The following is a 21,391-nucleotide window of genomic DNA, read 5'->3' on the forward strand; positions in this document are numbered from 1 at the left end:
TTCACTTGCTTCTCTCAAATAATTTCACAGACTTAAATGAAGATATGATGCAACTTTTTTTGTCATTTTATTTTGAAGAGAGGCACAGGACATGCTTCACCCCCCCCCCCCCCCCCCCCCCCCCGCCCGCCCCCAAAAGTGATCACCTGCAGTGATATTCATGCCCTGTTACAATGTGGACATTTGCAGCTTATAGACGAGTGTCGGCCTCAAAATGCACACATTTAATTTTCTTTTTAAAGATTTGGTGGGTGCGTCTTATATTCAAGTTCACTCAATAATCCGGAAATGACAGTCGTCTTTAGTTTAGACATTCATATGGTGGGACCAAAAGGACATTATTTGCCAAAGTCTAAGACACCAGATTTTCACACATTGTTCCTTCCTGACTTGATCATTATGAAGAAACGAATCATCTGACAGTTTCTAAACACAGGAAGTCAGAGCATTTCATAGATACTTGTGGCTTCATGACAGTGGAGCTTCGTGCGCCAGCTGCATGGATTGTTCTCCGCAGTGTTTCCAAGTCTATGATGTGTTGCTCCCTCTATTTCATCCTCTATTTTTGACTTATTAACTCCATCTGAATCCACCGTCTGTCTGTCTGGGTTATCATCACCACCCTGAGATGACAAGCTCTCCATCCTTCCCTTCCATCATCACTCCTCCCCTCTGAAACATATCAGGCTCTATATATGAAACAGAGGATGACTGACAGGCTGGCACCTGAAAATACCCAACACCGGGTTTTTTCTGGGTTTTTTTGGGGGGCGGGGGGAGGCTAAAGCCCTTTAAAAGTGTCAGGAAGGGGGCTGCTGGGTGGCAGGTGGGGGTCTTATCTCTTCTAAACACCTGTACCTGCTCCACAGTGCCATTTAAGGCCTCATCGCTGAATAAATAAGGGACAAAGCAGAGTTTGGTGTCCCTTTTAAAAAATGCTGCGGTTGAACCGATTAGAGCACCCTGGGGATTGTGAATGCCCTTTCTGCCCAATAGCATCTCTATTTCTGAGTCAGAAATACTTCTTTCATTCTCTTCCCTCAGATCAGCAAAGAAGTTTTGACGCTTTGAACGATTTTCCTGAGCTCATGTGTAAACATGAGAGATTTGGTGTGGAAAGTCAAGTTTGGTGTGATATGTGCTCAGACAGCAGGAGACACTGATATCTATCATTTGGTGATACACTGCACTTTATGCAGAAGTCACAATAAGCATTTATTTATTATTGTGTTGTCTTATTTAGTTTTTGTATGAATGGGGCAAAATATTGCATTTAAATTTCAGACAATATGCAGAAATCCTCAGTTCGACCAAAATGTTATACTACAACAAGAACAAGAACAATGGCAAGCGACAGGGAGAGGATTCTCACCTTTTGTGGAGGAGGTGTTGGTTTGATGTGTGCGGAGTATTGAGTTGATATGTTCACGCGTCAGGTGTGGTGAGGGAGGGACAGAGTCTGGAAATGTTCTTGAGGTGGAAAAAGAACAGGATTGATAGATGTTTGATATGGTTCAAAAGTTATTGTGAGGGTCCAGTCTCACACCGAGGTTGGCGACAGCAGATGAAAGGGGTGCCAATAATTATTGCTTTGGATTTAGAGCAGTTTAGCTGAAGGGAATTATGACCCATCCATGCCATGATCTCATCCAGGCAAGTACTGAGTGTTGATGATGATGATGGGGATGATAGTGATGGAGCAGTCCTGAGGTAAAGCTGGGTGTCATCTGCATAGCAACACAATGAAATTCCATACTGGCTGACATGACCTGAGGGAGCATGTCCCTTAAGAGTAACGGGCCAAGGACAGATCCTTGCGGGACACCGCAGGTAAGACCTTACAGCTCCCACGCTGAAAAAAATAGGTCCTCAGAGATATAAGACGTAAAGCAATCCAGAGCAGTGTTTTGAAAGTCCAACGTCTTCACTGAGGCGCTTGAGGAGGATGATCTAAAGCCAGCTGTCAGGTCGAGGAGGAGGATGAGGAGGGAGGGAGAGCCTTCATCTCCTGCCATTAGAAGATCATTAGTGACACGGACCAGAGTGGTTTTGCGCTGTGAGCACAGTGGAAAGCTGACGGGAATATTTAATACAGGCCATGCGAATGCAGATGATCCAGAAGAGGAGCTGCAGCAACAGAAATGGCTGTGATTAGAAGAGATACTGGTCGTCCAATATTTCCATTCAGCACAAAGGCCATAAAATATAGATAAAAACATCTATTCTCCAAAGTCTCGGCCGAGTCTAATGGAATGAGTTGGCGTTAATCTCCCTCCAATATTGTGAAAGAGGAAGTGAACTACCACACTGCTAGGTCACTACACTATTGGACTTGTCTTCCATTGCATTTCTTTAGCCATACCGTGACGGTAGCTTTTGGTGCTGGTTGGCGGTTAGGTGAAATGTTTAGTACCGTCACTGTACATGAAGAAAAGCTTGTTTGATTCCAGACTGGAGACTTTAGCTTTGGTGGTTTTACTTTGGACACAAAAAAACAAAACCATGCATGTCAGGTCAATTGTTGACTTTAAAACGTGGTAAAATATCTGTTTTCATATGAATGACCATCTGTCTGATTGATTTATTTATTTATTTATTTGATGGGCAGATCGAGGGTGGACCTTGCCATTTGGGATCTTTATCAGTTGGGGGACACCGAGAAACCGACGGCACAAAAAGAGGTGGTCACTTGGAACGGTGAAGGAAGAAGTATGGTTCACGATTTATTCTTTTTATATGTTTGTTGTAAAAGAATGGCCTCCTTTAGAATAAACCGCTCAATTTTATTTCTTAAGCACATTTGTCAATGGCACCTACAACTGCAACATCTTGAGCCACCAAATCTTTAACTGTGATTGGAGACCATCCCAATATTCAACCGTTTCCATGAAGTAAAGTGGCGTAGCATTAATCATGAAGGGTCCAATCACATGTCGGCTTGTGCTCAAATTTGAGTCTCAAAAATACTTTTGAGATTCTGGCAGCCTTGACTGGGGTTTAAAAATGAGATACATATATTCAATTCAATCCTTCAATAAAATGTGCTTTAGGGAAGTGGCATGACACAAAAAAGTTTCTATGTCATAACCACATTCAGAACAAGAGGCCACAGATCTTATTTGGCTGTTTTTGCAATCGTCGTCGAGATTTTCCTTTAGTTTTAGTGCAATGAAGTTGCAATACTACAGAGAGCAGATATAGAAAGTAGAAATTCTGCTTTATTATGTGGAATATTCCTAGATAGCCCGTCGTTTTCATTCCACAGTGGATCCAATTTAAAAGGATTGAATTGATTCCAGTTTAACTGCAGTTTCTCCTGCATCCTGAACGGACCGACTCGGGCTGGACTCCATGGACGTGTTACACATTTTCACCAGTTAATTAATGTGTTGGTGTTCATTAACTGTCATTGGACTGAAAATGCTGTTTTATTTGAAACTTATAACATTCAAGACACATGTCTGGCAAATATTAACACACTGCAATGATTTAAAAGTGTGTTCATGGGGTATATAAACAAGTGTATTACTTGTGTTCTCCGATGAAAAGACTCCGCTGTCAGTAATGTCTGCAGCCACACTGCTAAGAGCCTGGCTCGCCATGCTTTTGTCTTGTACTATCAAGGAATTAAATCAATGCCCATCACACATCACAGAGATAAACAACTACACACACACTCACATTCACACCTCGGGGCAATTTAGAGTCACCAATTAACTTAAGACAATGTTTTGGGACTGTGGGAGGAAACATGAGTACCTGGAGGGAACCCCCCCACACACAGGAAGAACATGAATCAATGTCCTTGTCTTTATTGATATAGCACTTTACTTTTCAGACATTTAAATTAAAGTTATTAATGAGTAACATGACTTTTTTTTAAACATACACATGCATATCTACATATAAAACACACGTTTGCTCACATGCACATGTCCAGAATGATAATAAAGGATGAATCCAATGAATAATTTGGGGATTTGAAACGAATTAATCACAATTATTTGTACAATCAGTATAATCTCAGCATTTCATACATAAAGCAACCATTTTCAGGTCAAATGAATTTTGGAAGGTGAATAAGAATAATGGTCAAATAATTTCACACATTAAACCTCCAACATATATAATTTTCACTAGATATTCAAACTCCTTAAAGAATGCCTTGCTGAGGTAAAATATAAAAGTATGAATCAAAAAGCATTTAGAAGGTTGATCTAATATAGAAAATCTCTTTTTTGCTCAAATAAAAAGTTTTAAATTTTAAATAGTTTTGAGAATTATGAATGTGGTAATGCCAAAATCTCCTCATGCACGTTGTTAAAAATGTATAAACTAAGAGCTGTGGTCAAGTGGGCACATGGTTGTCATGTAGGCCGATACAAAATTGAATGCTCGTTATTTTCTTCTTGACATCTTGAACCCAAAACCACTGTGATGTTTCTACCTCTTTAAGATACTGCTGGCAGCAAGTAAAAGAAAAAACAAAAAAAAAATCACAGAATACTGACTCCAGAAAGAACTGCCCGACCACAGCCTCTTTATCGACATCGTGAAGCAGCTGCAGACTCTGGAACAAACATTCTACTCTAAAAGAACACAAAAAAAGATGGAGATGGATGATGGAGAAAATGGTGTGTGTATTAGCCACTGAGGCCACGTTTACATGTACCGGGTTTTTACAAAAACTAATATTTCCCCTCTACATTTACATTTTCTTAATTTGCGCGGACCTGCATATACACCTGGTTCAGAGCTGCTATGAGCTGCCAAACCTGTAGGGGGCAGTGTAACGGGAAGCATGAAGCCATGATAGCCAATCAGAGTCTTGGAAAAAACACGACATCACGAATTGTGACGTAAATATCCGCCTCCCCTCTTTAGGGGGAAACAGAGACTGAGTTCATCCAGATCTTCAGACTTTTCAGGAATCGTGGTGAGTCGTAGCTGCGTTTGTGTAAATGTGCGGCCCAAATGCTGAGAAATATCAGGGTTTATTTTTAAATACCCGAGTACATGTAAATGTACTCAGGTATTTAAAAATACCTGAGTACATGTAAATGTGGCCTCAAACTGATGGAAACGAACAACAATGGACTGATAATTAGAAATACAGACTTGAAATTGACTTTGAGACCCGCATGCTTTATTTTGTCAATGTTTTGCTTTGTTTCGTATTTTTTATTCTATTTTAATTTCCTTTTTTTTTTTTTTGTAATTATACACTGTTCCTTGTTTTGTCAATATTCCTTTGGGGGGGAAATTTTAATTTTTTTTGTGAAGGGTTAATCAGAGATTGTGATTTAAAAAAAAACATAAAAAAACAAGATTACAAGACTAGAAAACGGCAAATTATTACTGTTCTGCTATTGGGAGTTGCTTTTTTTAAATTGCCTCACCAAAGTCAGAAAATGATTGAAAACAAAATGAACAAATGTGTCCGAGACCAATGTCAAAGAGGTGATACCTCCCGTTGAGAAGAAGAATGGATTCAGTTCAAAGAGATAAGCCTGTTAATTTTAGTAGAGGGATAAAATCTCTCCTTTTAAACATGGCATAAATGCCCATCACATCCTTTGCCTCTTCTGCACTATTATTTCATTAAAGATTAAAGTGAGAGTGAAACAGCTTTGAAGCAATGTCATCAAAGTGGAGGAGTCTGTTGGGAGCGAGCTGATTTAGTGAAGGGCAGCGAGAAGAGCCTTAATGGAGAGCAGGGCTTCTGTTTGTTAGACGGTTCCACGCTGCATCCTGGTGAATGACTGTGTGTGTGTATGGTCCTTCATTTGCACACGCACACACACACACACACACGCACACACACACACCAGTGCTTTATATAAACTGAGGCTCCATTTACATGAAAGTGTTTCCAAGTGAAAATGTCGGGGTCCATTTATGCAGGTCAGATCCGGAGTCACTTGTAGTTTTCAATGTTTTCAATCTCACAGAGATCCAACAAGGACGTTTTGCACAAGTGTCACATTTCTGTTGAAAACCATGCAATCTTGTTTTGTTACCGTTTAGAACTAAATAGTGAAAAAAGCCAGTTGCTGGTCGTTGCAGCTGGCCCGTAATGAAGACATCGCCGCAGTGAGGGAGGCAGTAGATGTAGAAATAATGACGTCATCAGCATATAGATGCTGAGTCACCTGCAGAAGGTACCCAGTGCAGCAGTTTCATTCATTTCAGGTGATTTATGTGGTACAATGACAGTTCTTAGTAACAGCTTCAGTTTCTTTCTTTCTTTCTTGCTACTTTTACAATTATGGATGTTTCTTTCTTTCATTGTTCGTATAAAGTGTTTATCCAGAGGAATAGTATGGACGTCTCAACAGTCTCTGATTTTGAGTGGCAGTCAGACCAACCTATGTGCTGCTCTGCATTCAGTGCCTGTAGTTAAACTCCCTGCAGTGCAGCAGCCTTGTCTGAGGAAACTTGTTTTCGTCTCATGAAGAATGAAGTCTGATTTTTCTTCCAAGGATGACCTGCTTACTTGACCACCTTTTTCTCCCTCTTGCCATCTGTACCCCCCCCCCCCCCCCCCCCCCCCCCCCACCCCACCCCAGACTAAACAATGTGGGATTAAATCGACTTCATTCCACAATTAATTTCTTCCTTTTCTCACCCACTCTTCCACTCACTTGTACAAGTGCATTGGGCCCTTTGCCAACGATTAGATCTCAGTGGGGCCGGTCCATATGGCCGACATGTTCAGCAGTCATTACTGCCCCATTTAACATGTCTAATTGTTCAACATTTGACATCTTGTCAAGTCAATTGAGATCTATTATGTATATATTATCATATTAAGACGCTGTGATGTTGATTTAGTGACAAAAATGAACTGATTTCACTTTGTTTTAACACTTATGTGGGTCTATCTTTTATACCCATTAATCCGTGCAGGGTTGTGGGGTGCTGGAGTGAATCCCAGCTGACAATAGGGCCGAGGGCAGGGTGGACCAGGGCAGGTGGCCTGGCTGTCACAGGGCAAACACACAGAGACATTCACAGTCGCGGGCAGTTTAGGGTCAGCAGTCAACCTCACATACATGTTATTGGTCTGTGTGAGGAAACCGGAGTACCTGGAGGAATCCAGGCGAGGGCGCTAAGCACTGCGCCACTGTGGAATAGAAGAAGAGTTAGAAAACATTTACAATTAGATAACACACAGACAGCCAAAACATTGATCCATCAATCACTTTTTATTTTGGATTTATAAAAGCGGGTGTCGTGGAACGTCAAAGAACCAAACAATCTCAACAGAACATCAGTTGTCATGCTGGACGGCTTGTCAGGGAAATGAGTTCGTTCTCTGACTCATAAAGCAAGAGTCAAAAGCTGTTCCACTTCTGCCTTGTTAATGACTCGTAGGGTTGAGTCAGCGACTCAGTTACTGTTTAGTCATTCACTCCATGAATTGAACATCTCTGTGAGGATTTAACTGATTCATGTCTCTCAGTGTCCAACACAGTCTGGCATGAGGCGCTGACTAAGAATCTTTTTCACACTATGTATTTTTATATAATTTCCAACCGAAGTCCCATGCAAATATCTCATTGAACAAGTGATCTTATGCATTCATGTATCTACAGTGAAGACAGGCTGCTGCAGCTGGAAGTTGGCATATTGAGGAAGAAAGATGATTGAAGAGACTGAATGCAGCGTGTCACAGCCAGGCAACAACTCAAATCCACACGTTTCACTCCATCAGCGTTTTCCCTTCACTCATATGCTGTCATATGTATTCCTTTATATTCCTCTGTAATTCGTGCATTTACTGAAATGCGTTTTCTTTTTATCGTCCTCCTTGTCCCCGCTCTGTGTGTGCTTCATTTGCTCTTCCTGCTCATTCTATCTTGCAAGTACAATCTGTGTCTGTGTCGTTGGTAGGTCAGGTCCAATCTAAATTTCATTCACTTCATCACCGGGGAGTTTGGAATGAAAAAGGGGGGAGGAATGGATTGTCTCGTTGCCCCTTCCTCTCTCCACTGTATTTTCTCGTAATCTCACCATTCTTTTTCCTTTTCTCTGCGCTCTAACTCTTAACCCTTGTGATTGTTGCCATGGCGCTGATGGGAACCGCGTCAGGAGGATCATTCTGAAAATGCTCCGTCTCCGTCTCCGTGAAGGAAACGCTGCTACTGCACATGTGCACCACGGTCATGGGAAATAGTTCCTCTGCACGGGCAGATGGACAGTCAGAACAATGTTTCCTCTGTGGTGTCATGACTCCCAGTCCATTTTCTCCTGGGACTGGTGCTTTTATTTTGACAATCCAACTCGGTGGTCTGTCCACTAGAATGTCCGTGTTGTTTATTGTTGATGTTTATAGCGTTTTGTTCTCAATACACAACCAGTAGCACCCACGAGTGGCCCAACCTGGCAACGACATCGTATTCAATGTTTCTGCCATTTCAGTATTAATGGACTTTATCCAAACCGTGGCCTTGTAATCATGAAACATTTCTGAAACAAAAACATAAAAAACAAACATGCATTTTCACTCGAAATGCCGTGTAAACAAAGCCTGTGTGTGTGTGTGTGTGTGTGTGTGTGTGTGTGTGTGTGTGTGTGTGTGTGTGTGTGTGTGTGTGTGTGTGTGTGTGTGTGTGTGTGTGTGTGTGTGTGTGTGTGTGTGTGTGTGTGTGTGTGTGTGCGTGTGTGTGTGTGTGTGTGTGTGTGTCATTCTAAAGCACTCTGTGCTATAAAAATGAAAAGTTCTTTAGAAATAAAGTTTGGTTTGACTATTTTCCTGTAGATAAAGTGTGTTTGATATCTGACCCTAAAGGATACTGACATTAAACATTTTATTAAAAACATGACATACTTATATTTACTTGAAGTATTATCCTAAATAAAAACATGCGTTGCCACTTTGGTTTACTCTAAAGCAGCAAATGATGGCCCTCAATGCAGACCTCAGTCCGGAGCCTGACTCCATTTGAAATGGTTGTTTGACCCCGTGACCACCAGAATGGATCATTTTATTCCGATGGCCGCAGCTGTCGACACTGGGCGCCGTTACTCCAGTTAATATGACAAAAGCGTCACTCAGCTGAGCCGCTGAAAACGTCTGTCTCCACTATGGCTGATGGCAGCATTGCTCCAGAGGAATGAAGGTTGATGCAGAAAACCATTGTTTTAAGGATGAACGGACCGAGAAATGTATGTTAATTCTTCTAACAAGCAGTTCGAAGCGAGGGTGCCTCAGATGCCCTGAAAACATGGCAATAATTAGTTAATTAAAAGTGGCACTGTTTTGATCAACGTTATCATGGCAAACTGTAAAGAGCTCGCTGAGGCCTCAGGAGAAAGTGCGCTCGATGATTTAAAAGATCTCCAAATGATTCATGACATCAAAAATGTTGGAACGAACAAGAGAAAGCTGAATATCTGTTGGCTAAGTTGAATAAATGCATGGATGGGTGGTTCTTAACAACTTAAATAACCTTGTCTGGTACTTTTGGGCAGGACTGTACACACTGGTCAAAGGTGAATGCTTGGTTTTGTGCCGTCTGGTTTCCCTCCCATTGTTGGTTTTGATTTATCGTTTACTTTCTTCAGGATTTATTATTTCCCCCACAGAGATTGCGATTACTGTCCGATGTTCACTTCGCGACAGTGACGGATGACTGCAACAAACAGGTTAACCGCAGAAATTGCTTTGCATGATGTTGAATCATGCTTGTACCTGGAGGGAAAAAAGACAATGTTTGTCCTGCTTGGTATATTATCAACACCACAAACAAGCTCCACCAGCATCTGTGGGGAGAATGGATAGATTATTGGATTTCTACACTGTAGATGCTCCAGTCCAAGCATGTATTAATATTATTTTTTTCATGTTGTTTAGATTTTAAATTTTTTACTTTTAGGTCAGCAGCAATATTGATCAAAATATATGTGGCTCAAATAGAATTAACTGATCAAAAATATATATATATATAAAAAAAAAAGGTATAGAGCCACAGTTCTAAAATAAATAAATAAATAAAGAACGCATCAGAATATAGGAATTCATCGTGATCTCTTTCTGTAAGAATATTGTCAGGCCTGAGAATATTAGATGAAATTATATTTGAAATGTTCCTTTGACTAGTAATGACAGAGTACGATACGGCAAAAGACCTGGAGTCAGAGACAAGCCTGTTGGAAAAGCAGAAGACGTACATTGAACCCACCTGATAATGGAAATTTGTCATATTTTGAAATTATGTCAGATTGAAAGTTCAGAAAATTCTTAAATAAAAAAAGCATATTACGGTTCAGTTACCTCTAGTTGATTAAAATTACCACTGTTGAATTAGAGTTCATCAAAAAAGTATCTGAAAAAAGGAGCGTATTTCAGATTTTTACTCTTGTCAGTAGCAACACCTCCCAAACAAAAAGCCATGGCTGATGAAAGTGAGCGTATCCAGGCGGTTTAATGAAAGGACTCATTAAAGTAACTCTCAAATGGCCGCCTGCCCGAGACACAGTCTCACAAAATACGCCGTCGGTTGTTAGATGCGTTAACATCGTGACATAAAGCGATTTTATTTTCTAGTGACATTTAAAAACCTTAAAACCAACATGATTATTTTTTTATTAGAATTTTTTTAACGTGGTACTACAGGAAGCTTCGCCACCAAAACGGCGGCTCCCTCTGGGGGTGATGAGGCTGTGGATCCAACCGAGGGCCCATTTGCACATTTTCAAGTCCAAACCTGAACCTTTCTCGGCCTCTTGAGGGTTTACATACATTTACATATGTTGTATGTCAGTGAAGTCCATTTAACAGTAAAGGCCTAATCAATGCTGCGAGTGGAACTCAAGCACCCTGATTTTATCACCACCATGATGGCAAAATTAACTTTAATAAAATATTGTGAGATGTGTCATATGTGACAACAGCAGCTTGGTCCAGCAGCCTTCCTCTGGAGCTTCGGTGATGCAGTTCCTTGTATCTAATATCAGGAACTTATTCACAAGACAAGGAGTCCTGATACTTTGATATGGTGACGGCAAACAATGCTGAGACACTCTCCTCCTCCTCACTGTTTTGTTTGTCCGCTAATTAAAACCGGCAGGTTATAAAAGCTCTTTTTTTTTTAAATGTAAAATGTCGTCCTTGTGTTGATACAGTAATGAACTGCCACTGAATGCAGCCTCTCCATTAGCTTCCTCCCCTCGTCCGCAACCTGCCTGACCTTCCCCGTGATTATGTGTGATGATGGATGTGGCCAGGTAACTCTATTTAATCATACTGATAGTCATGATGGAGGATTTACGACATGGATCTGGCAGCATGGCAGTGACATATGTTCAAACACACATACACACACACACACACACACACACACACACACACACACTTCTATATACGAGTCTTTTTGAAAACAACCCATAGGGCTACAGCAAGACGGGCATCTGTGCTAGATGATATAATGCAGAATCGGAATATTTGTGAGAACGCCAGGTTGGAAATGATTCGTGCTTCTGATGCTCCATGCGAGAGAGAACTAATTAATGAAAAGTAAATAAACCTAAATAACTCACTCACTCCTATAGACGAGCAACAACCTTAAATGAGTGCATGGCACTGGTTAAATGTATTTAGTGGTGGGTCTCTGGCTGAAGGTGCTCTTGTGGATAATGAGAACATAATTGAGAGGTTGAGGACATTCTTCATTATACCGTGGAGTTAACGCGTCGTCCTCCTGTCGCAGACTGCTGCTCACTCCCCACCAACACAATAACTGGACTCCCTGATTGTCGACGTTGAGTCTGTCGGTATCTGCGCCCCTGGGTCTGCTGCCCCGGCACACCGACACCAGCAGAGGAGCTCGGGCCGCCGCAGACTCACCAAACATCCCGAGCATCATCTGACAGATGTTGAAGGACGCTGCGTTCTCAGAGAACAGAGGCACTCCGACCCTTCTTATGAAGGCCAGTCTTGTTTTTGGTCCAGTTGTTTTCAGCTCCATGACATTTGTTGTGGTCGACCATCGGTCATCATTGCCTCAGTTCTTCTTGGATTCAGGGCCAATTCCTTAGACCAGGTCTGGGCAACTCATTTTCCCAAAGTGAAAGTTTTCCCACATGAAAAATTAGCACTACTCTCAAAGACTGAGGCATACATTGACTTGAGATTTGCTCCAAAGGAATTATCTATTAGATAATATACAGTATATTTATTGTCAATGACACAAACACAACACAGGCAACAACTTAGGCCTTAAAAGGTGACTAAAAACAAGAACAATAAAAAGTATAAAAACACAGTAAAAGGCGTAAAGAGGCACACGTTAAAACAGTAATGAAGCTGGATGCTGCCCCGATAAATTAATTCCCCCTTTTTTATATTGTGATTAACAATAACAACGATAATGATAATCTCTTGATAAAAAGTGTAATTATTTTACATGTTTCTGATGAGCGACTGTTGCTCTGCGTCACTTCTTCTCCGTGTTTCCTACTCTGTCTGGAAAATTCTAAATTTCAAGTTAATTACAAACAACAAAAAAGTAAATAGTACCAACTGAATATTTTTCATCTTCCCACTGTGAAACACCAGTTTTGTGAGGCAACAAATGCTCGACCTAACCCGTAATGTAATAATGCCCAATGCTGTAAAAAATGTGACCATTTTAGATGTAAAGAAGCCAATATAATACTATCAGTCATTTTTTTATTTGATTCAGGAATTCCCAATGAAACTCCGAGGGCCAGTCAAACAGCTAAAGCTGCAGAGAGTTCCCATATTCAGCCTCATCATCCTTCCATTGCCTCCAATTATAGTCGCGCTGTCAGAAAACGTTTGTAGAAACTGTACCGGGCTGCATAAACCATTGAAAAACTACAAATATAAAGACTTTAACAAAACAAAACAATAAATCTTCGCATGAATTAATGACTCTTGCCCAAGCCCCCTCATTTTTAAAAAGATACTCGCATTGACTCAGGGTAAAACGGTACTTAATGATATCCTACCTCTTCAGAAAAGTGGCTGATCTCAAAGCCACATTTTGAAGGAGAAAGAAAAAGAAAATGGCCACAAGACCGAAAATGCATTAAAATGAGCCGAGGAACGATCAACTGGGAATTATGTTGCTTCCGTATTAATTCCCTCTGGAATGACTGAATGGAGGGCTGAAGCCCCACAAACAGACTTGTTGGTTGAAGGACGCCACTGTCAGTTTGAATTTGGGAGGAAAAATAATCATAAAGAAGCAAAACACAGAAATGATGCAATGTGTGATCAGTCACAAATTCAAAGGTTGAGGTAAAAACTGATTGAGCAAGTTGCTCAGCAGCACTTCTCCCAAAATCGGAATCATTCTCTCACTTAATGGTCCACATCCAGGCGGGAAAACGCACAAAATAAATAGTGGATGTAATTTTGCACAAATTCTCGAAGTGTTCCACGAGTAAATCAGCTTCTGCACGTCTGTGGATATAATATCACGTCTGTTCCCATTCTTATATGTGGATATGATATATATTTAGTAGATCAGGCCTGTCCTTGAAGGGGGCATGGATGTCTACATCTCTCTATACCACACGAACCGCCTAAAGAAAGACTTTGGGAAAGAAGAGAAATGGTTTGTTTGATGGTGATGCTTTTCACTCGTGAGAAATTTGGGTATAATTTGAGTATCATATTATTTTGCTCATGCTGAAGCTCATCCTCTCTGCCCTAAGTGGGGTGACGGAAATGAATAGGAATACGAAAATGTTAAGGTTGCAGAAAAGTGCATTTTAAATTAAAAAGGACAGACAAAAGGATCAGCAAAGCCGGTCCTGTGGTGAGTCAGGATGGAGTTGGAGGAAAGAGAAGAGCTTAGACCCTGCTTGTTTTTCTCTGACATGTCACAACTGTAAAAAGGCTTTTATAAGGCATCAATCTCAGCTGGGCTGCACCTCCACAAATAGTCATGGGGCTTTGGAAATGAGACCTCCGCGTTGAACTGCAGAAGCAATCACCCACTGTATGGTTAAGGTCAGCCACTTCTCCCAGAGAGGAGGAAATGGAGAGAAGAGAACCGCAAGAAGGATAGAGAGGCTGACAGAAAGGGAAGGAAATAGAAAGGTGAGAAGGCGACTGCTGATGTGGTATCGAAGCAGCCGTAACCTTTAGTCGGCGCTGATATCACTGGTTTGACTGGATCAGCCATTCGGGAGCATGTTGACGTTACAGACTGACGACGTCACCGAGATCCCAGAAACACTTAATCTACAGTAAAATCATTTCCAAACATCTTTCGAGAAGACATGTTTGGGTCTGCCTCTGTTAAGGTGGATCTATAGATTCACTTTACATCTTAGCCGTTAGCAAATGGCAGCTAATGCCACATTATATTTATCCATTTATCTCCACTTATTTTAGAATGGAATAGAAATACTTTGTTGATCCCAGTCGGGAATTATATAATACAATCAAGTCCAGTGTACACATTGGTGACACGTTTTCACCTTTAAATATTATCTTTAACGAAAGTAAAACTCAAAGGTCATTGAAGTTTTCTTGGTGTCCATCTGAATTATTGCCTCAATTTCACAGGACCACACTCAGTCCATAGTAGTTGTAGAGAAAAAACTATTGTTTGGGTTGAATAGCCACCAAATCTACTTGTTTTTATTTTGGATAAAATTCTAAAACGTTTGGAAAATGGTTGGATGCAATAAAAGAAATTGATTTGATATGCGATTGGCTTATCAAACCCAACTCTGAACACCTCTTATGCTAAAACTGAGACATTTTACAAATTATAATCCTGAATTTGATGGCGGGAACTCCACCTCGTAACAGGCTGGAAGAGAGCGTTATGACGTCAAAATGATTGGACGAGGGTTTGAGCACTTGCTGCAGTCAGTAACATGACTGGAGATTGGTCATCTGTACACCCTTAATTCTGATCATCTGTGACTCTCTGAAATGTTTGTTTTCTACCCAAGCTGCTTCTACAAACAAATACGATTCTCCACCAAATATGGGTACACAGTTCAATCCCTGGCAAGTTCAATTTGAAGTTCAACAGAAGCTGGGATTCACCAGTCAGCCTTAAAAGTACATTTAGAGAGGAAACCTACACGATCAGGAATATTCAAATTTCACCCAGGAAGGATATAATATCATTATTCATCTCTACACACTCTTTTGGAATGAAAAAGGTTCTTAGTGGATTCTAAGTCCTAAAACCTATATAGTCCTAATAGTAGTCCTAAAACCTATACAATATTCTCATTATTAAAGATTATTAATAATCTCAACTGACACCTCATAATTCCGTTACGTCATTAGTTCTGTATCCAATAAAATGGATTCTGCTTAAATTGTTAGTATCTGAAAACTTGAAATGTCACTGTTGGTATACGGCCGGTTGCTGCTTCCTGTGACGGGCGTTCTGCCACCAGGCTGGAAACGACTCATCTGAAGTCAAAGGTCAGCAACATCGGCTTTTCACTCTAAATGGACGAGTGGATCCAAAGCAGACGGGCACCGCGTCCCTCCACAACACAGCAACCAACTTCAGTCCTGGACCTCTTAGGTCAGGCATTCGGGTTTCTTACCTTCACTCGCTCACTGGAAAAGCGATTGGGGATATCTTGTTATATGGTGATTTTTAGAAACCACTGAAGGTTGTTGACCAATAAGACAAATTGTGAGTGGACAAATGTCTTACCTTGGCACTCACAGCTTGCCAGAGAATATTGTACAGAGCAAAGACTGACTTGAGGTGCATCCTGTAGGAGTTATTTCATGTTTATTATGAGTTTATTGTTAATGCATTTTGTCTGCATGTGATCCCCTGTTGACTGGCCTGATGTGGGTTTTATGTTCTCCCACTAGGGGGCGCTGGGGCAATGTGGAAGGTTATAAAGCCTCCAGGTAACTGATGCCAGGTGTGTTTGACACAGTCCAGAAACTTTGTGCTCCCAGTCCGAGTGTCAAAGGGCCTGAGGAGAAGCTTACTGGTTAGAATTCAGTATTGGGCTGAATATCCAATGATAGGCATAGTCTGTAATCTGATGATCAATAAATGGATTGCCATATGAGACAGTGGTTCATCTGTTTACCTGAACGTGCGACTAAACCAGTTAGTAATCCTCACCAGAGCGGCCTTTAAAGCCCCGTTTCCACGGTGCCCCTTGGTGCCGGTACGGGTCAGGTCGGAACCGGTTGTTGTGCGTTTCCACTGACTCAGAACCGTTACCAACCGGTACCATTGGGAACCATTTCTCACTTCCCCGTCCACTTGGGGTACCAGGCACAATGTGCCGGATATGAGGGGGAGGAGCTTCAACACTGCCGTCTGCTCATTGGTCCGTGACGACCGCTGTTCTCCCAGCAAGCAGCCATTTCCAATCACTTCTTCTGCAGCAATCAGGAAACCTTTTTGAAAATGTCCCGTTATGGCATCACATCCTGCATGATTACGCAACCGTTCATAACCCCGCCTACATTTCAAACCGTTCCCCGTGTAACGGAAACGCGGCACTGATACGGGTCTGGTTACGGATAGTCAACCCCCACCTGACCGGCACCGGTACCAAGGGGCACTGTGGAAACGGGGCTTAAGTAGGTTTAAGAGCAGCTGCAGTTCAATGAGTTCTAAACCTCTTAAGATACTGTTGAATTTGTTCCCTTCCTCTAATTCTTGGCCCAAAATAGCTTTACAGTCATAATACTATCTCCAGAGAGAAAGAAGAAAGAAGAAAGGCAGATGGATTGGGGGAGGGGGAGGTGAACCGACAGGAACAGAAGCTCGGATCATGGAGATACAAACAATTTGACATCCGATAAATAGGATGAAAGGGCACGGATAGTTACGTGAAAACGACCGACGAACGAGACGAGGGCTGCTTCATAGTCACACCCTCCCTCCTGACGCCGTACAACATAATCCAAAATCAACTAGAATCAAGAACACAGGATCAGAACTGGCTGCGAAATGCAGGGTTGCATTTTATACATGCTGGAGATTCACTTTCTGGCCACAGAGATTTGATTCATGTGGTTTCCTCGTGACAAGTGACGATCTGACCCACTTTCTTATGATTGAAATGTTGATGATATCAATTTTTAATGCACGATAAGCCACCGTGACCAGTTTTCTAACAGTGCATCATTTAATGAGGTAGCTTTAGTCTGACATGAGGGTATTCAATAAAAATGAGAAATAATCATGGATGAAGAAAAAAAATAAAGTTTGTTGCATCAGGGTAACCGCGAGTGTTTACGTCTCTATTTCCAGTTGGAAATAAATTTTGAACACGGTTGTCGACAAAATTTGCTCATGAACCACTGCGTCGGGCAACACTTGATGTTGTTATGCTCACCATGTACAGTAAGTCCTTCTGACATTATAATGTCAGCAAGTTATTCCAATATGAAATGGACTTTTCCCCCCGAATGTTCAAATTGAAATACAGAAAAAAAAAAAAAGAAGTAAAAGCTTAAAGAGAAGCAGAACTATAATAAAAGTTTACTGTAGGTTAAACAGAACCGTGTCTCTGCAAGAGTTAAAACATCATTGAAAGGATTATGTCGGCTTTTAGTCTGTTTTTGTGACGTTATTTATAATCTTCACACTGACAAATCTCCTGACACGTTTTGACAACCTGCTTTTTTCCGAGCACGATGGGAATGTTTGTGGAGTGTAGTTCATCTGGTGAAACTTTCAATGTGTTTTCTTTTTTCTTTTTTTTTAAATGAGAACAGTATAAAGAAATATATTGTCAGCCTTGGTTTGGACAAAAAAAAAAAAAAAACAACAACCCTGAATGCTAAAAAGATTTCCATTGTAAAGACAGCGTCTCGACCACGGAGCCACGTTGAGTTCCGCTGCAGACAGAAAGCAGCACATCTCAGCCTCAGAACCTCCAGCATGTTGGTCCATGTTGAGGATAGAATTTCACCTCCACCTCTCCATGTGAAAACATTCCAGATTAAGAGGTTGGAGCTTTGTTTGTGTGCTGAAGAGTCAATGTCATGTTGAAAAGATCATATCCAGTCAGTAAATCAAACAGAATCCTAAAGGGACTTATACATTCCAACCCCTCACAGTTGCGCAATGGAATTATGTTTAAATAGATCAAATAAATCCCCAAATAGATTTTATTAAAAAAGAAAGAAAATCATTCCCTCCCCCTGGTATGGTGGTATCTGTATGGTTCTCAAGCTCTACCAGAGTCTTGGAAGTTTCAGGTCTTCCTGACTAAACTAGTCCTACTTTATTAGTCCCTTTTCTGCTAACCCTAGCCGAGCCACCACAGGCTTCCTCTTTCTCTCTGGACCAATCAGTGAGCCCTGTTTCCTCTTCACTTCACTCTCTGGTCAGTCTTTGTTTCGGGCAACAGCGCCCCCAAACCAGCAGCTGGTGTAACTGCGTGACATTTTCCAGGAGGTTTGATCCGGACTCTAAAGTCAATGTGAACGCCTCCAGAACCAAATGAAGGGATTAGAATTCTTGGCTCCGCCCCCTCCCATGTGAACCGAGTCCCGGGCTATCCAATGTGAAAGGCCTCCTGTGGGGGACCTGCACCAGCTGTATGCAGAAAGTGGCCCTAATGGAGAGCGGCTGTGCAGAAAATCTGAAAACTAAATGTGAGAAATTTGAACAAGAATGTTTTTATAGAATTCTTTTTTTTTTTTTTTAAATGGCCTTTTCACTTTTCCAGTATATTTGACTGGACGTTCCTTCAGACTCTCACACACCGTCTGTGAGAATTTCAGCAGCAAGAAACACACACACACACACACACACACACACACACACACACACACACACACACACACACACACACACACACACACACACACACACACACACAGTCAACTATTTTCAGACAGAGAAGTGAATGAAGTATCATGGGAAATTATACAAAAACTTCCTTTACAGAAGAGGGAAGAAAGATATATATATATAGAGAGAGACTTTTAAACTCTCTCTCTCCCTCTCCCTCCCCCCCCCCCCCCTCTCCCTCTCCCTCTCTCTCTTGCTCTCTCTCTCTCTCTCTCTCTCTCTCTCTCTCTCTCTCTCTCTCTCCTGGAGAGGCCACTTCAGACGCTTGGATAAAAATCACTGCGTTAAATAATGCAGTTAGTCCACCAGTCCTCATGTTTTCCCCTTATTTCTTTGTTTTCCAGGCCATTTGAACCAACAGATCCAGAAGCTGCACATTTTGCCGTGAGTAACAAATGTGACACATTATCATAAACACATTTCTGTTTTCCTCTTGTCTGTTACATTCTTGAAATGACCCAGATAGGCACTTTTTATGAGAGCATTTACATTCCCCTCTCCAAACATTTCATACCACAAAGCCCGAGTGATGCATTTTATATTCCTGATTGATTTCTGCTCCCAAAGACTTCCGTTGTTAATACGAGCACAATATCTAAAGCTGTGCAGGCGGTGCAATAACTTTCATGAAACAGTCGATGCCTTATTGACACCGGCATCATCGTGGTCTTGTGTACAGCTACACTGACCTTTGTCGTAGGTAATCCAGGCTGTACTGATGCTCGCCTGCTTGGGTTTCAAGTTTGAGATAATTGATCCTTTCAAGCAGCAGCTGATGCTTTGACCCTCTGGTCCTTTCATCATGTGAGTTCCATGAATTTGCCAAACTGCAAGAATACTTGACTGGATCTCGTTTGAACATGAAGGATTCGTCATTTGTCATTAGTGTTGGCAGAATATTGGCGCTGCAGTTCTATATACATTAGTTGTAGCTTTTCTTATGCAAACTGATTTATTGGTAAAATTGATGGATTTCCAAACCACTTTACAGCTTCTAGAACCCACAGTGGAGCAGATCGTTGGGGTTAGGGTTAGGTTTTTTTTTTTAAAAACACCATACATTGAGTTTAAATATGAATCTTAGCAAGTGATTTGAAGAGATGCATTGGATGTGACGTCATTTAATCACACAACTGTCTTAAAAAAAAGATTGTTCGGTTATTTTTATTTCTGTATTCATGCTGCTGTAATGACGGTTTCCACTAGAAGTCGACTTGATGCTCCACGTGTAGCATCAGTACATTATAACCTTAACAAGCGGACATTCAGTGTCATTTGTATGGCGTCACCTTTTTTGACCAGATTTTTTGATGATATAAAAGTTGAAGTGACCTGCTATATCTCTAGAACAAATCATAGGTAACACTGCTTAAAGCTCCTCCACCAGAATCCACACGAGGAAGTGAAATATTTAGGACTCAGTTTTAGTTGTTGACGTCCATCTCTCATAAGCTGTCAAAACCTTTCTGAAGGAAATTCCTCATCACGCTCGGACAAACCTGTATTTCCAGCATTTAAATCTCACGAAAGATACCCGGGTTCATTGACATCGTAGCGTCAGGAAAACGCCCAAAGATTCCCAAAGCAGATCCCGTTTGTCCACTGGATCTCTGCACATCTGGATTCTCTCTGGAAAAACCTTCAGCCATCAGTTTCACTACATTCAGAGTTTCCTCCAGGATTCACGACTCGTTCTTTGAGAACGTCTGGAGGTTTTTCTCCCTCAATCGGTCAAATGTTGATATTCTGGCTGGAGCTGCCGCCACGCCATCTTTGATATCCCACAATCCCTTGGGGCAGGTTTCCCAAGATGGCGTCAGTCAGGAAACATCAACAGTTTGATGGTTTGTCTGGAAACTTCTGGACTTTGGTGTGAAGGATTGAGGAACCTGCAGGTTGAAATGAGAGGAGATGATCTGGTTTTGGTGTGTTGATTTCTTCTCTGGGTAGAAGTGAGATACATTTTTTTCTGGTAGAGTAACTTTACATTAAGAAGGCAGGTCAACGCCCTATCTCAGCTTGACCTCAGATTATTGGCGTAGCAGGAATACCTACAGAAAACATTATACAGGCACAAGACCAGGTGAAGAGACCAGATAAAATGACTATTTCCCCAAAAGAAAACAGACAAACAATAAAATCTTTGGAAATTGACATTATTTCTTTAGATGGACGAGGACTGGAGGCTGGGTTCATGTTGTGAGCGGTACCAGCAGCAACAAGTTGATTTAAAACAACTCACTCCAAGACTCCTCCCCTCTGCACTGAAGGCTAGTTCAAGTTTTCATGCAGCGTTAAAAAAACGACGCTGTTTACGACTGCATCTTTTATTTTGTCCGTGCAGATTTGTCGACGCTCTCCCTGCTGTGTGTCTGCTTGAATGCACGTTTGATTGCTCACTCCAGTGGCACTCTGGGAAATGTTAATGAGGAGCTGTTAATGTCAGATCCATTGCAGAGCCATCTGTACTCCAGCCGACGGAGAGACAGATGAAAATATCTGAGGATGGTGTTTTGATTATTGAGAAGTTAAGGGGTCAGGGAAATGGTAAAAGAGTGTGTGTGTGCGTGCGTGCGTGCGTGCGTGCGTGCGTGCGT

At 41.5% G+C, this 21,391-nt stretch overlaps 1 protein-coding gene across 2 annotated transcripts in view; it reads left to right on the forward strand.

Annotated features, from left to right (window-relative positions):
* The window catches only part of naaladl2 (N-acetylated alpha-linked acidic dipeptidase like 2), a 376,461-nt gene that overhangs the window by 29,193 nt on the left and 325,877 nt on the right, over window positions 1–21,391 (forward strand). The window contains exons 2-3 of one of the 2 annotated variants that reach the window (XM_080474206.1): window positions 2,609–2,709; window positions 19,139–19,178. The gene's annotated coding sequence lies outside the window, so the exon portion shown is untranslated. The remainder of the gene's footprint in view (window positions 1–2,608; window positions 2,710–19,138; window positions 19,179–21,391) is intronic. The other variant, XM_080474205.1, reaches the window with a different exon arrangement.

This window comes from Lipophrys pholis (assembly GCF_963383615.2).
Source record: "Lipophrys pholis genome assembly, chromosome: 10".
NCBI lineage: Eukaryota > Metazoa > Chordata > Actinopteri > Blenniiformes > Blenniidae > Lipophrys > Lipophrys pholis.